Raw genomic sequence first — 6,692 nt, forward strand, 5'->3', positions numbered from 1 at the left:
CAATTTGTCAAGTACAAGCGGTACACAGACCACTCCTTCCTCCTGTTCCCCTGGCAGCGGCCACCCCACCCCACCCCCTTCTAATCTGGTGATCTGGTTCAGAAAACCCAGCCCAGAGTGGTAGGGAAGCAAGGAGAAGATGACCCGAGACCTTGCAGGCAGAGTGGCTGGCCTCTCGCCTCAATCTGGAAAGAGTCTAGCGCCATCTCCAAAGCAAGGTATGGATCCTGAGGAAAATGATGCCCCGACAGCTGCAGGCTTTCCTACAGCTGAGGCTCGGGGAGCACTCTGGCCCTGGTGGGCAGTAGCTGGTCATCTCTGTGGGTCACACAGGCCATGCCAGTCAGCTTCACTCTCGCACCGGGCCCGACTGTGAAAAAACTGCTTGATGAAAGTCTGGGCCTCTTCCTTCACACTCCTTCCAGGAGAGGCCTTCTGAGTCAGCGAGTGTGAGAGGTGGCGGGCGAAGGCTTTAAACAATTCCTTGGATGCAAACTTGCCCTCCTTGTAGAAAGGGGTCAGGCATTTGACCACAACATTTGCAGCCTCCTTAAGAGAGATGCCAGGGGCTGGGAGAAGGCAGGAGCCTTGGGCCATGGGGTTCAAGGTGTCCTGATTCCAGGCCGGGACGCTGTCCTTGGCCTCAGCTAAGACGGAGGCATTGGCTGAGGGGCGAGGCCTCTTCTGAGTCTGGTTCTCTAGGTTCTCCTGCTGGGGTCTGGGCCGCTTGCCCCTGGGGGTCTCCTCTGTGGGGATGGGCTGGCCTTCAGGGGACCCCTGGTCTCCAAGTGTGCAGGCTCTTGGCCTCTCCCTGGTACACTCCTTGGTCTTGGGGTGCGTAGCCAAACACCCCAGGGCTCCATCCTCCTCCCCTGCGCACTTCTCTGGGGCTGCTGGGGGTCCCCGCATTCCCTCACATGAAGGGCCAGGGCCGGCATCTTCCGCCCCTGGGGCTGAGGTGAGGGGGGACGGGCTCTTGGCCCTTAGGCAGAAGCGGGTGATGTTCTGAGAATCCTTGAGGGCCGCTGCAGCTAGGAGTTGCTGCTTCTTACTGGCCCGGGCCTTGGCAAGGGGACCACCCTTGGAGGGGCTTTTCCCCATCCTCTCAGGGGAGGATCCTCCACAATGAACACTGCTTCCAGGAGCCTCTGCTCTGGGCCCAGGGAGGGCCTTGCTGCAGTCCTCATCCTGGAGGCCACAAGGCTGGCTGGGGACTCTCGCTCACCTCCCTGCACAGGCTGGGGGGCTCGCTCCTCGGCCTGACTCTTCTCCATCAGCTCAGTGGCTGTCTGAAATGGGCAGGAGCCCCTGGGGAAACCAGCTCCCACCCGCTTAGGTTTGAGCGAGTACACCTGGGAGGCTGGCCGGATGTCATACTCAGTGGGCTCTGGGGGCTGGGCATGCATACTGCAACTCCTGGTATTGCTTTCCACATTGTAGAGCTGCCCATCCTTGGAGGCTCTGTGGATCTCAGCCACCTTCTTCAGCACGCTGGCCTTGTACAGGTTGGCCATCTTGGCATTTCGGAACATCTCATGTTCCAGCTCCACAGCCTTGGCCTGGAGATCAGGGCCATGGGTGGTACTTGTGGCCTGGCAGTTACTGCTCAGAGCCTCCTCCAGAAGCCCCAGGCAGTGCTCACGGGCCTTCACAGTGAGTCTAGGGATCTTCCTGCTAGAAGCCTCTTTCAGGGGACAGTCCTCATCTGGGGGTACAAATTCTTCTATCTTGGGGTCCTTGCCCTTGCGTAGGCTCATCTGTTTCTGGTAGAAGAGATTCCATTCCCGCTTGTGGGCCTCGTCTCTGCCCTCGTCCCCACTGCCTCCAGAACCTTCATCATACCTGCTGAAGCCCCCATAGCCCCGACGGCCTCCCTCATACAGCTCAGGGTCAAAGCCATTCCCCTGGGAAGGCCCGATGCAAGTCTTATTCCAGCTGCTGCTGTGCTCCAAGGCATCCAGTCACTTCCGCAGGGCTGCAGGGTCCCGGCAGTGGTCACAGCCCTTGGTGCAGGCAGGGGGCGCATCCCCAAAGTACTTGGCAATGGCAGCATGGCGGCACCCCAATTCTTCACAGAAGGTGACCAGGGCATCAAAGGCCAAGATAGCAGCTTTATCAGATGCTTTGTTCCCTCTCTTTTCCTGGAGTTTTGCTACTTCCTTCCTGATCAGGAAACTGACTTGGTCCCGGTCATTCCTGGAGTAATAGAGATGGCACCAGGAAGGCTTCCCATCTCTGCCTGCCCGGCCAGACTCTTGATAGTACCCAGCCATAGACTTGGCAATATTCCAGTGGGCGACAAACCTGACATTGGCTTTGTCCACTCCCATCCCAAAACTAATGGTTGCAACAATGACAGGCACCTTCTCCTCCATCCACTCATTCTGCACCAGTGTTCTTTCAGAAGCCTTCAGCCCTGCGTGGTAAGCCTTGGCATTCACACCTCTGTAACTGAGCTCTGTTGCCAGCTGTTCACAAGCCTCTCTGGTCCTGCAGTAAACAATGCCACAGCCAGACAGCAACCCTTTATCAGCCTTCTGTCCAAGAGCCTTAAGGCAGAAGTCCCTCAGGTTCCCATAGGGATCAGAAAGCAGTTCTTTGAACTGCACATCATAGAAGAGGTTGGCCCAGAAGCAGGGAGTCTTGAAGGTGGCAACTGGTTGCTTCAGGTGGAGGGCAGCAAACACATCCTCTTGGACTTGGAGAGTGGCTGTGGTGGTCAGAGCTACACATGGGGCATGTGCTAGGCGGGAACGGAGGGTACCTAGACGCAAGTAGTCAGGAGGGAACAAGAAGGCGTAACATGTTTCCTTGACTCAGGTGATACATTTAGAAAAGAAATCATGATTTTTTTCTTTTGCTGTAACAGGCAGACACTGTAGTTCTCGTTGTGATCAGGAAAGATGGAATGACTGCTGCCCTTCTCTCGCTGCAATCAACAGTTTCTCACGCATGATGTCAATGCTCGAGTAGTCCGGCAACTTAAGGTAGTTCACACAAGTCATTACAGAGGGCAAGAAGTCGTCGGGGTTCTCCGTGGACTCGAAGGTCTTCCGGACAATTGTCAGAGGTGGATTCAGACTCCGGAAGCCTCCAACAGGCAATCTTGGGCTACCTGTCACAAACTGGAGAAACAACCTCTGCTGCTCATTGTCAAAACTACTGAGAATCTCAAACAAGAACTTCACAGCCCGACTGTCATGAGTATAACCGTGGTCCGGCCTGCAGCACTCCATCAGTGTCTTCGCATCCCACGTGTCTGCTTTACTGCCGCACAAGAGCTGATCCAGTTCTTCCGGGTAGAAGTACTGAAGATGACTAAGTGGAAAGATGGATTCAAATCCATCTCTGAAGGAATCAAATTGCCTGGAAACGCCTTCATTTAGTGCCCAGAATATAACCAGTCTTAGGTACTCCTCTAAATTGTGGATGGTGACTGGTATGTCCTTTCCTCCTTTCTTCAGTTCAATGTTGGGAAACCCTGGCAGCGTGAAATCCAATCCTAGATCTTCAACTGAGCAGCCATTCATAGTTAGGGTTTCTAACACATATTGTAGACTCTCTTTGGTCTGGGATTTATCTTGCTCAAGTCTTTTCTTCTGTCTGACAATGTCTTCTAGGTGATACACTGATCTGGCTACAACTGGGTCAATGTCAAACAAATCATGCGATGTCAATGAAGTTTCTTGCCTTAGCATCCACTTATAAAAGGGTAAGCCAAGGGGAAAGTCCACCAATCTGAAACCCATGATAGCCTTGGCCATTAATTTTCCTAAGAAGTGAAACTTCATTTTAACCTTTGCGATATGGGCTGGCTTAGCCGTCCGACCAAAAGGAAGCGCAAACAGACCCTGGAGGTTTTGAATATACTTGGTCCCTTCTTGGCTTCCTTTTGGATTGCTGAGAGTCACTTCTTCACCTCTCCAGAGACCCAAGTCAGCTCTCTGAAGTTCCTGAGATACAAGTGCATAAAACTCCAGTGTAGGCCCAAGACCTGTACCAACCTCATTTTCATACTGGATTTCTAACATGGCCCGTGAGCTACCGAGATCCTGCATTACAGACTCCGCTTGTTTCAGCAGCTCCTCTCTGTTCACAGTACGTTTTTTTCTATCCAATCTAGGTGCAACTCTGCTATCTTGAGAATCCGACTGGTTGATTTCTGGGTTGGTATCAAGTAATCTTTGCATTGCTCAGTCCCGATCAAATGCAGTTACGAAAAAAGCATTTGCCGGGTATCAAAAGGGAAGAAAAATGGGCAGGTTTTTCCTAGTTCAGTAAGCCACGTTGGGATATTTCCTGTCATGATTACTAAAGGATCTTGAAGCTGCCTATTTGCTTTTGCTGTCAATTTACTGTTAATAAATTCACTAGTTGGAATAATCTCCTTGCACATTGCATTATCATACAAGTAATACCAGTATCGGCTGATGGCGTGTAAAACTCTTAGAAGAAGAATCACATCTAAGGACGGGTCTTCAAAAGTTATATTCTCAGGTGGCGAGGAGATGAGGTAAACTTCTAAAGGATTGGATACTGATGGGCATACTCCATCATGCCATAACTCATCGTGCTTTTTTGCATTTCTAGGAGATGTTTTTGTTGGAGCTGTTTGGGCTCTTCCTCTTTTACCACCAACACAATCTTTATTACTTTCTTCATCCTCTCTCACGGGTTTGTACCATATTGTATGAGTCTTTGTCCAAATACCAGCTCTTCCCAAAGGGTTGCTCTCATCATCTGTGGACTCCCGCTCATCCTCAGCCTGAATACTGAACTGCCGGACTGCCTGATATACAGTCATGTTATATGGTAGCAAATGTTCTCCAATATAAAACTGTAGCCTGTGCCTTACGTTTCCGGAATTTAAGAACTGAGCAGCCAGAGACTCGTCTTTTTCCTCATCAGAGCCATCATCATCACTGTCTTCATCATCTTCTCTTACTCTTCCATACCCTCTAACTCAATAGCTTGTACCAAAGCCAGGGGATCAATCTTGACCGGCCCGCCCTTCCACTGCTTCACATTTGCACAGTCTGGATGTCTTTGTAACTGGCATTTTAACTGATGTGTGTTGAAAAATTTTAAAGCCTGTGATCCTCTGTTGAGAGAAAAGCTGCCTCCTGTCCCGTTCCCACTGGGGAAGTCATGTACTTTGACTGGAAACTGTTCCATCTGGCTGAGGCAGTTGTTCATCTTGTGAACTAATGCCAACAAAGGCGCATTACCCACTGGTTCTACTCTTCCAATGGGCTCTTCTCCAGGAAGTGGTGAAGAAAAAAATACGTGAAGGAATCTCTTTAATCTGATCTCTCGGCTCACAGCATCTTTTTCACTTTTAGATGTCAAATAAAGCAACAGCTGCTTCACGAATCCACTATGTTGGATTTCAAATGATGAAACATCGGACTCTGAGACTATGCTACGGATTTCTACAAGGCACTCAGCTCCACCATCCACCTGGAGGTTGAGTTGTTCAGTTGCAGCACAAAGTCTCTGAAGGACATTCAGTGCAGGGTTGCTTCCATCCATGTTCTCAGAACTGAAATAATGCTCTACAAATTTATGCGCCTGTTCCTTAATCCAACCTTTAATTTTTTCTCTGTTATTGGATATGGTGTCCTTGGAGGCGGCCCTGGCAAGACCACTGACTCCCGCAGTTCGTGCTGGTTCGATGTTGTTGCTGTTGGACTGTGCGCTTAACCTTCCCCACGTTTTTGGATTCAAGCTTGCCAGGAAAGAAGATTTAGGTGACTGAGTAGTGGTAGGGCTTTTAGCTTGATTGTCTACTTTGTCATCATCTCTTGGAGGTGAATACTTTGGCCTTCTTGGCCCTCGTTTTGGCAGCCGTTTTCTCTTTAGAACATCACTTAATCGACCTTGAGGGCTCAGATCTAAAGAGTCATCTCTGCTGTGCTGCAAGCTGGGGGACCCCAGGTCAGCTGCAGCATTGGTGGCGGCCGTGGCTGTTCCACTGCTGACTGACGTCGTGGATCCCAGGGATCCTGACCCATTCGTACATGCCTTTGGTGGACTTGTCAACAAAGACTCTGATTCTGCTAAGTGTTTTACTTGATGCATTACACCTTCTCTTCTGAAGTAAACACTAAAAATATCAGGTAACTTCTGCATTAAGATTTCTGCCATCTGGGATCCCTGGGTGGCGCAGCGGTTTGGCGCCTGCCTTTGGCCCAGAGCGCGATCCTGGAGACCCGGGATCGAATCCCACGTCGGGCTCCCGGTGCATGGAGCCTGCTTCTCCCTCTGCCTGTGTCTCTGCCTCTCTCTCTCTCTCTGTATGACTATCATAAATAAAAAAAAAAAAAAAAAAGATTTCTGCCATCTGAAGTGCTCCAACCTTTTGGTTGGATAATGTTTGACAGGATCTATCTATTTCTTACGGGTAAAGGCTTTGTATGCCTATATCCTTTTCCACATTCTCATTCCCACTTCTTTTATGCCTGCCCTTTTTGTTAATGAGCTGTCTTAAATGTGAGATGGATGATTACTCTCTTAAGCTTCTTGTCACTGAATATTTGATACACCTAACTTTTTGTTTTGATTCCTTGAAAACAAGCGAATTTTTATCTAGCTTTCTCTTGTAAAGCTGATTAAAACATGAAATACACAAATCACATGGATTTGAGAATCTCGGGTCTCATAACAAATTTAATTTTTTATTACAAAATAAG

General features: G+C 49.7%; 2 pseudogenes; both read right to left on the reverse strand.

Annotated features, from left to right (window-relative positions):
• Window positions 1–247: 247 nt before the first annotated feature.
• On the reverse strand, window positions 248–2,804 carry LOC140596346 (ATP-dependent DNA helicase Q5 pseudogene; annotated as a pseudogene).
• Window positions 2,794–6,309, reverse strand: LOC140596347 (E3 ubiquitin-protein ligase TRIP12 pseudogene; annotated as a pseudogene).
• Between the last annotated feature and the right edge of the window lie 383 nt (window positions 6,310–6,692).

This window comes from Vulpes vulpes, unplaced genomic scaffold (assembly GCF_048418805.1).
Source record: "Vulpes vulpes isolate BD-2025 unplaced genomic scaffold, VulVul3 Bu000000627, whole genome shotgun sequence".
Lineage (NCBI taxonomy): Eukaryota > Metazoa > Chordata > Mammalia > Carnivora > Canidae > Vulpes > Vulpes vulpes.